Below are 8814 nucleotides of genomic sequence, written 5' to 3'. Positions count from 1 at the left end.
ACCATTTTGGTTGCCCTCCTCTGGACACGTTCCAGTTTGTCAGTGTCCTTCTTGAACTGTGGTGCCCAGAACTGGACACAGTACTCCAGGTGAGGTCTGACCAGAGCAGAATACAGTGGCACTATTACTTCCCTTGATCTAGATACTGTACTCCTATTGATGCAGCCCAGAATTGCATTGGCTTTTTTAGCTGCCGCGTCACACTGTTGGCTCATGTCAAGTTTGTGGTCAACCAAGACTCCTAGATCCTTTTCACATGTACTGCTCTCAAGCCAGGTGTCCCCCATCTTGTATTTGTGCCTCTCATTTTTTTTGCCCAAGTGCAATACTTTACATTTCTCCCTGTTAAAATTCATCTTGTTTGTTTTGGCCCAGTTCTCTAATCTGTCAAGGTCGTTTTGAAGTGTGATCCTGTCCTCTGGGGTGTTAGCCACCCCTCCCAGTTTGGTGTCATCTGCAAATTTTATCAGGATGCCCTTGAGTCCATCATCCAAGTCGTTGATAAAGATGTTGAATAAGACCGGGCCCAAGACAGAACCCTGTGGCGCCCCACTAGTCACTCTTCTCCAGGATGAAGAGGAACCATTGATGAGCACCCTTTGGGTTCGGTCAGTCAGCCAGTTACAAATCCACTGAGTGGTAGCATAGTCAAGACCGCATTTTACCAGCTTCTTTACAAGAATATCATGGTGTACCTTGTCAAATGCCTTGCTGAAATCAAGGTAGGCTACATCCACTGCGTTCCCTTCATCTACCAGGCTTGTAATTCTGTCAAAAAACGAGATCAGGTTAGTCTGACATGACTTATTTTTCAGAAATCCATGCTGACTATTGGTGATCACAGCATTCCTTTCTAGGTGCTCACAGACTGTTTGCTTAATGATCTGCTCCAGAATCTTCCCTGGTATTGATGTCAGACTGACTGGGTGGTAATTATTTGGGTCCTCTCTTTTCCCCTTTTTGAAAATAGGGACAACATTTGCCCTCCTCCAGTCTGCCAGGACTTCGCCTGTTCTCCAGGAATTTTCAAAGATGACTGCCAGTGGTTCTGAGATCACATCTGCCAGTTCTTTTAATACTCTTGGATGCAGTTCATCTGGCCCTGGAGACTTGAATACATCTAAGCTAGCCAAGTATTCTTGTACTATCTCCTTAGTTATTCTGGGCTGTGTTTCCTCTGCTGAATCATTTGCTCCAGATTCTTCAGGTCGGGCATTATTTTCTTTATCGGAGAAGACTGAGGCAAAGAAGGCATTGAGGAGTTCAGCCCTTTCTGTGTCCCCTGTTTGCATTTCACCATCTTCTCCTCTGAACCCAGAGGTTCAACAGATGAGGCTTCCAAAACTTAAACTGTTGCAATTTCTGCTTTGCCATCGAAAATGGGGGTGGGGCAGAACCTGTGGCCCTCCAGATGTTGGACTATTTTTTTTGTCAGCCCCAGCCAATATGGCTAATGGTCAGGCATGATGGGAGTTGTAGTTCAGCAACATCTGGAGGGGCTGCATTGGAGTTAAAATGAGCAGGAGCTATACCTGTTGCACATGCTCAAGACAACTGAGGAGAGAAAAGGAGACTGCAAAAAGGTATTGTCAAACCAAGTGGTTATGTATAAACACAGTCTTGTCATTAGAACACACGATTCCTGAGGAAATTGGGTACTGTAGCATCATTGTAACACAGGGTTTGCTCCTGCTTTCAAGTCTGGAATATCAAATTCTATCAAAAAAAGAAAAAAAAACCCACCAAGCTGATTAAAAATACATAATTTGCTTGATGATATCATATAAAAATAATATAGGCCATCAAACAGGAAAAGGTTTCATGATGAGCAGGAGATTAGCTTAATGGCCTCAATTTATATGAAGTGGTGATTTACAGAGAAATGTGTGTATGTGTGCTTGTTCCCACAGAACAATAAAAATGCATAACAGCTGAGGAATGGAGAACTGCTTAGACTCAACAGAACTTGTAACTCCATAGGAAAAAACTGTGTGATAATGACAACTTCATAGTCTGCAGATGTGAATATTAATCTTTTAAATAACTGCTTAGCCTGCTGAGTGCCACTAATGCAGCTTTTGCAGAATGAACTATTTGCTGTAGTGGGGCCAGTCCTTCCATTATGTGGCTTTTGACGTGCTGATGTGTGTTCTTTTATTCTGCTCTGTGGCAAGGGGCAGCAACCTCTATTAAATTCAGACATCTCCACCTGTGGGACTGTTAATTTGCAAATTGCAGGCGACACATGTAGATGCAGGACAGGGAAGGGAAGGGAAGGGAAGGGAAGGGAAGGGAGGGAGACACTAATTTCAGGAGCTGAAAATTGGCAGATGTGGCATAATTTTGAGAGGTGACATTTGACTTTGTGATAGGCACAAGGGACAACCAATCAGCTGCACAGGCACATTTTGCTGGAAACAGGAAGTAATGGTTGCCTTGACTAGTTGGTGAGTATAGCACTATAGTGGGCCCTGCATGATCTTCTTCTCTATGCAGGCTAAATATTGGTAAATATTTTATTTATTTCCTTGATAACTGGTGTAATGACAGTAGAAACCAACATGTTATGTGAGTGGGTATGTGCAGCAAGGTAGCTCATGGGACAGCGGCCATTTTGAGATCAGTTGTAAGAATTGCAGTGAGAAGTATGTTTGTGCTCCACGTTTCTGTCTCCTGTGGCATAGCTCCTGTAGCAGCCAGTATTATTTAACAGGCATGGAAGTTTGGAGTGGATGCATAGACAAATCAAGTTTATTGTTTTGTAAATTGAGTCAGGTCAGGGATTTTTTTCCAGCAGGAACTCGCCAGAACTCAGTTCCTGCACCTCTCAGTGGGCACCATTGCTATTCTAAGAGAACAAAGGAGGTGCTCATGGTGAGTTCTGGCATCTCATTTTCTAGAAAAATAGCAATGAGTCAGGTAAACTTCAGGTGTGGCAAGAATTGAAGCCTGTTGATTCTCGCAGGCTTAGTTTTGTTGGTCTGCAGTGAGGCAGACCATATATACTATATCTTTAAAGAATGCCTGAAGTACAGTGGTACCTCAGGTTAAGTACTTAATTCGTTCCAGAGGTCTGTTCTTAACCTGAAACTGTTCTTAACCTGAAGCACCACTTTAGCTAATGGGGCCTCCTGCTGCTGCCATGCTGCCAGAGCACAATTTCTGTTCTCATCCTGAAGCAAAGTTCTTAACCCGAGGTAATATTTCTGGGTTAGTGGAGTCTGTAACCTTAAGCGTATGTAACCTGAGGTACCACTGTATATTACTTCCCTCAAAAGAATCTGGGCACTGTAGTTTGTTAAGGGTTGCAGCAAATTGTCACCCTGTTAGGGGAAAACTGCAGTGCCTAGAATTTGTTGAGGGAAGTAGTGTGCTTCGCAACCTAAAAATACATGTTATGAGAAGAGAAAAGCAAGCCCAGGCACAAGTTTTCAAAGTTAACAGCCAGCCTCAGCAGTGGTCCGCGTCAATCTGATCTGGGAGCGGAGCAAGTGAAAAGGGCCAGGCCAGGAGGGCAGGGCATCCACAGCTGCCTTGAGGGCAGTTAGGATCCTTGCAGGAGGGGATCGGCCAGCTACTTCCCCATGGCATCCATGCCAGGAGGAGGCACAGCTGCTTTTCTGCCTCACACTCACCAGTTAATGGCACACAGCTAGTTTGTCAGGAAAACGGGAGGCAACTAGGAGGCAACCCAGTCTTTATCCGGAGAATGTTCCTCTGCTTTTACGCTTTAAAGTTTAAATGCCCCTGAAGCACCAAGTGAGAAAGCAGTTGCTATGCCTCTCACTCTGTTCCTCCACGGAGCACTTTGGCCACAGGCTATGAGCGAAATCCTGGGAGGCAGGTGTCAGAAAAAAGGCAGCAATCCTAAGTGTTTGTGTACAGCTCAGCATCAATCATCCCAGCAGCTTTTTAAAAGATGGAAGAAAGCTCCAGAGTGGGTCCAGTTTAGAAAATCATTTGTGTTGAACGGGAAGGGAGGGTTATTATTGTTATTTTTAAAGCCTACGTACTCTCAAGCTTTTTTCCTGTAGGGGTTAGAAATGTGTGAGTTTCTCAAGATACTAAAATTCTGCACTGTTTGCTAGATTCGCGATGTGCACAGCTTCCTAAAGCCATGGTTTTGAAGCTGTGAAGTATGTATGCAGACATTGTGAACTTGCATTGCATGTCATGGATAAATATGAAAACCACAAGTCTCTGGCTATGACTTCTCCTGGGGAAACTTGTGGCTGCAATATAAATGTTTGCAGTTTGTGCAGAACAGAGATAAGACAATTAAATATTTAGCAATCAATCTAGAAACCAATGTCCATTTCCTCATTTTGTGTTATTGTTGGTTAACCAGCTGTCCACTGGCTTCCTTGAAAGAACTCTCAATAAAAATCCCCAAAATTTAGAAAAATCCTATGAACAAACCTTAATTGGCATCGAGGCTTGACCTTGGAATTCTTTTTTGTTAAGGGTACAGCATTGGAAGTTGAGAGAAAACATCACAAAGAGAGTGACACTGAATATGTATGAACTTGCAGACTGTAAAGAACTTCCTTCCATGGATCTGGGACTAACAGGTTAAATGGCACAATTGTTAGTCATTCCAGAGCTTTTGTAAACATAGGAGTCAAAATTTGATAAAAGTGATCCAGACATATGTTTTATGTGCTAGAACTCTTTATTCTATGCAGATGTATTAGGGAGGAATCTTAGTGGAAGTCAGTGCAACTTATTTCTGGATAAACATATGTAGAAATGGGCTGGAAGAAGCTTTCTCTAAGCAGACACCTAGTAATTTATGTGCTATCACCTATTCAAGTTTTAGGGCTTTGCACTACATGAATGTGAATAAAGTTTAAACTGACAGGAGTAGAATCTATGTGCTTGCTTTAGCTCTAAGGTACTTATTCATATTGACTGGCAATTGCTATTATTTTGAGACTGCCTCAGTATAGGTCTGTCAGGGTTGCAGGAGTGATATTATTGCATATGCCTTTTCACAGCATCTATTTTGAATTCGGAGTATATCATTTATAAATAAGGCACCTTCCCTCCTTCTTTTGAGTAGCTTGCTTATGATGTCTCCTACTCTTAACACTTGAACTAAATGGAATTGGGATTTAATAACCATAAAATTAATGGATCAGTTGGTCTTAATATATATATTTAAAATTGGTGGTGATCCTATTTAAAGAAATCAATATATTGTAGTGATGGGATGGATGTTTCTTTATAATTCTGTGTTTGAACAAAATAAGCATGAGATTTCTAGCTTCTTAAGTGCTGCCTCTGGCCATTCACTCTGCCTTACAAGTGAAGGTTATGATTAATGAGTCAACTGATAATGAAGGTATAAGTAGCAAAATGAGTGGTGTGCCTGGAGGCTGTTCATCAAGAATTTCAAGTGTGGCTATAGCTAGTCTGTTGTATGACAGATTCCCATACTGGCATTTTAAAATTTATATGCAATAAAAGGTACCCACAAGCAATTAATAAAAACCATTGCCAATTTAAATCCTCAGGAAGAAAATATTAACCAGAATAGATATATATGGTTTGTGTGTGTGTAGCAAACTAGCCTATTTCTGAAAGGCATTATATCTATATATACAGAAACCTGACCTTTTTGCCTCGCTCTGAATTACTGTTAAAAGCCTTCTGGAGTAGCAGATGAGAAGGACAGGCTGGTGCTACAGTGGGTGAGTTTTCCAAATTTATCTTTGTCATGTCTTCTCCTATGAATGAAGCAACTGTCACAATAGCTGCCATGTAGGAGCCAAAGGCAAGATGCACCATGTTGCTGGTGGTTCTGCTTGGCTAGTAATGTGCAGATTTTAGTTGCACTGGAAAAAGTGCCTCTGACGTGAATCAGAAATTCAGCTCAGGTGGAAGCAAGGCAACCAAGCACAGAACTGTCAGTGGATCATTATGGGCACCTTGGCTGCAGTGGACAAGTAGGGTGTACTGGAATGGGGTGGGAAAGGAAGTTCTGTCACATGTCATTAGTTGAATTTTCTCCCCCTCTCCTTTTTATGCTTATCACTAATTATAGCACATATTACACAGAAAAGGAAAAATACTCTGTGCCGCTCTTTGTAGGCAAGAGTAAACACCAGTCTGTTTCAACAGAGCAACATCCTTCAAGATATGGGAGTGGTTAATCCTTTTTAGTTGTTAAGTAAGACATACATAAGAACAACACATAAACATGTTTTTCAGAGATAAACTCTTATGTATTTATTTTAAAAAAATTATAAACTACTCAATATACATCTAAGCAGTGAACTGGATCATATAAAAATACATAAGATATAAAGAAATCATAGAAATATTGTGTTATAGATAGTAATGGTTGCAAACTAAAAGCAACAATTCTGCTGGGGACCTGATTAAAAGGAGAGGTTTTTCAACATGTGTCTACAACACAGAGTAGAAGACACCTGTCTAATTGCCAAAGGGGCAGAATTTCAAAATGTTGGTGCAAGCACACCCTGAACATGTTGGTGCCAGCACACCCTGAACATGTGGCACTGCCAGTAACTAGCACTAGCCCCTGGACCAATCAAAATATACATGATCAGCTGTGTGATTAAAATATATATTATTTAAAGAATTAATTTTGTACATTAAATAGAGAGTTATGCTAATTAAAGTTAATCAACTGAGAATGGAGTCAGACCAACATAAGCAAGCAGTTACAGCGAACAGCGCTCATATGTGAGTAGTAAACATTAAAATGAACAGTTACTGGCTTTAAGCCTTAACTGAGATAGCTGAAAATGAGATCAAACAACAACTAAAATACGCCATACATAAAAGAGAATAGTAAATGTGTGTCAATGTGACTTTGACTGCACAGCAGTACAGGAGGTGCCAAGTGGAGAATGCATATGTTGTAGGCCTAGTGAGCACATTTGCTATCACTGTGACAATTAAAGGCCCACATCTCTTTCCCATTGTGATGCATTTAAAAAGGACCATGACTATACATGGCATTTGTGGAATACTTGACATTAGAAACCAGTGGTCAAGTGATATGAACATCCCCTAAAAACTAGAGAGTAAGAACAGGACTTCAGTTCTTTCTTTCATGTTTGATGGCAGTAGAGCCTTTAGGCTGAAGTCCATACACACACAGTAAGTCTATTGGAACTTACTTCTGAACAGGTATGTATAAAATTGTTAGTCTCTTGTCTCTCCACCACAAGATGGCACCAGTACACAATAGCTATACCTGCTGGATAGATTTTTTTTTTTAAAGTAAATGGTCAATTTATCACTCTAGCGTCTATGTAGAGCTGTTTTTCAGTCTGTTGTTTTTGTATTTATGAATAATAGGATTACTATTATTATTATTTCATAACATGATAGCTGATGGCAAAACCAGCTGGGTGAATATTGTCCTGCTAGCGCATGCCACATTGCTCTGCATCAAAGACTACTCTGGAAATGCATAATGAACAGCTAAGTGACACTAATTAGAGCCTAAAATCATCATCATCATCATCATCAAACCTTTATTGGCATCACTTACAAACATTCAGAATAAATAGGCCAGTGCGATCTTGTCGCCATTTCAACATTTGCCAAAGGGAAGAAGAGGGCCTAAAAAGCTGTGCGGCAGTGTTATTTCTATAGTTTACATTGTTGGGACTAACTATGGGCTTGTCTCTAAGACCTATTTGGCGCACATCACAAATCATGAGGACATGCCAAAGATCAAAGCGTAAGGAAAACTGAAGTCCCCTACATCTAGAGTTGTGATGCTAAAATGGCAGATCTTCATTTTTATTCTTTACAAGACAGTAATCATAGAAGCAGTCATTCTACAGCTTCTGTCTGAACCCTTTTTCAGTGTCCCCACTCAAATTTCCTATTGCTTAGTCCTTTTAAAACTCACGTGTATTGGCTTCAGATTTGTTCCCAGCTCCATTCCACTTTGGCTTCCTGGGTAGGGATCAGCATGGACAGGTCATTTGGTCCACTTTTTTGCGGACCCAATATGACATGCGCAGGCTTGCTGTCAGTCACATTATGCACTGTTCCTCATTTCACGATGCAGTTTCAGTCCCCAAAAGTGTACACAAAACCATGTATTTTATGTGAAAAATGTGTTCAAAATGCATACAATTTGTGTGTATATTTTTGTGCATGCTCTTTTAGAAAATACACACACACACACACACACACACACAAAATAAAAAAAAAATGGGGCAGAACTGTGAGCATTAGTGAAACTGACAAGGAACAGCTAAAAGCTGGTTCTTTAATCTCTATTCCTAGGTCATCCCACCATTCCCCAACCTGATGTAGCACGGTAGGAGAGTAAGCATAAAGAAGTCTTCTTAAAAATCTGTTTGAGGCAGTAAGCTTCTCAGCCTTATTTGTGCTCCCCGTGATTAATTCTGCAGATGCTGCAAATCCACGATGCATGCCTGCAGATACTTAATCGTGCCTTCAAATGTTTTGGCATCATTGTGCCCATGCCAAGAATAAAAATGTTTATTCATAAGTGTATGTACATCATAGGGAGAAGGTACTTTCATGTGCATGCTGTGCTTGCTTAATATGTCTGAACAAAGCTGCATCTTGAATACTGTGCATGTGACAGGCCTTTTTTATTTGCTATCAGATCAACGTTTTTAGGATGTTTCCTTTTCTGTGATAAATCTTGAACATGGTCAAGAATAAATTTAGGGTCAAAATATGTTACAGTAGTTAAATGCTAATAGTCTCCTTTTTGCAGAGCTTCTTCAGGACTGTGTGGGATTCACAGCATTAAAATTAATATCTTACCCAGACTGAAATATGTCCTTAGGG

General features: G+C 40.7%; 1 long non-coding RNA gene across 2 annotated transcripts in view; it reads left to right on the top strand.

Moving 5' to 3' along the window:
- The first annotated feature begins 2449 nt into the window (after positions 1-2449).
- The window catches only part of LOC308471983, a 66613-nt gene continuing 60248 nt past the window's right edge, over positions 2450-8814 (top strand). For both annotated transcript variants that reach the window (XR_013983224.1, XR_013983225.1), the window contains exons 1-2: positions 2450-2507; positions 5608-5693. This is a non-coding gene — a long non-coding RNA (uncharacterized lncRNA). The remainder of the gene's footprint in view (positions 2508-5607; positions 5694-8814) is intronic.

Source organism: Podarcis pityusensis (assembly GCF_964106645.2).
Source record: "Podarcis pityusensis genome assembly, chromosome: 2".
In the NCBI taxonomy this organism is placed as follows: Eukaryota; Metazoa; Chordata; class Lepidosauria; order Squamata; family Lacertidae; genus Podarcis; species Podarcis pityusensis.
The sequence above is the reverse complement of the archived record's forward strand: the minus strand, read 5'-3'. Positions and strand labels throughout refer to the sequence as shown.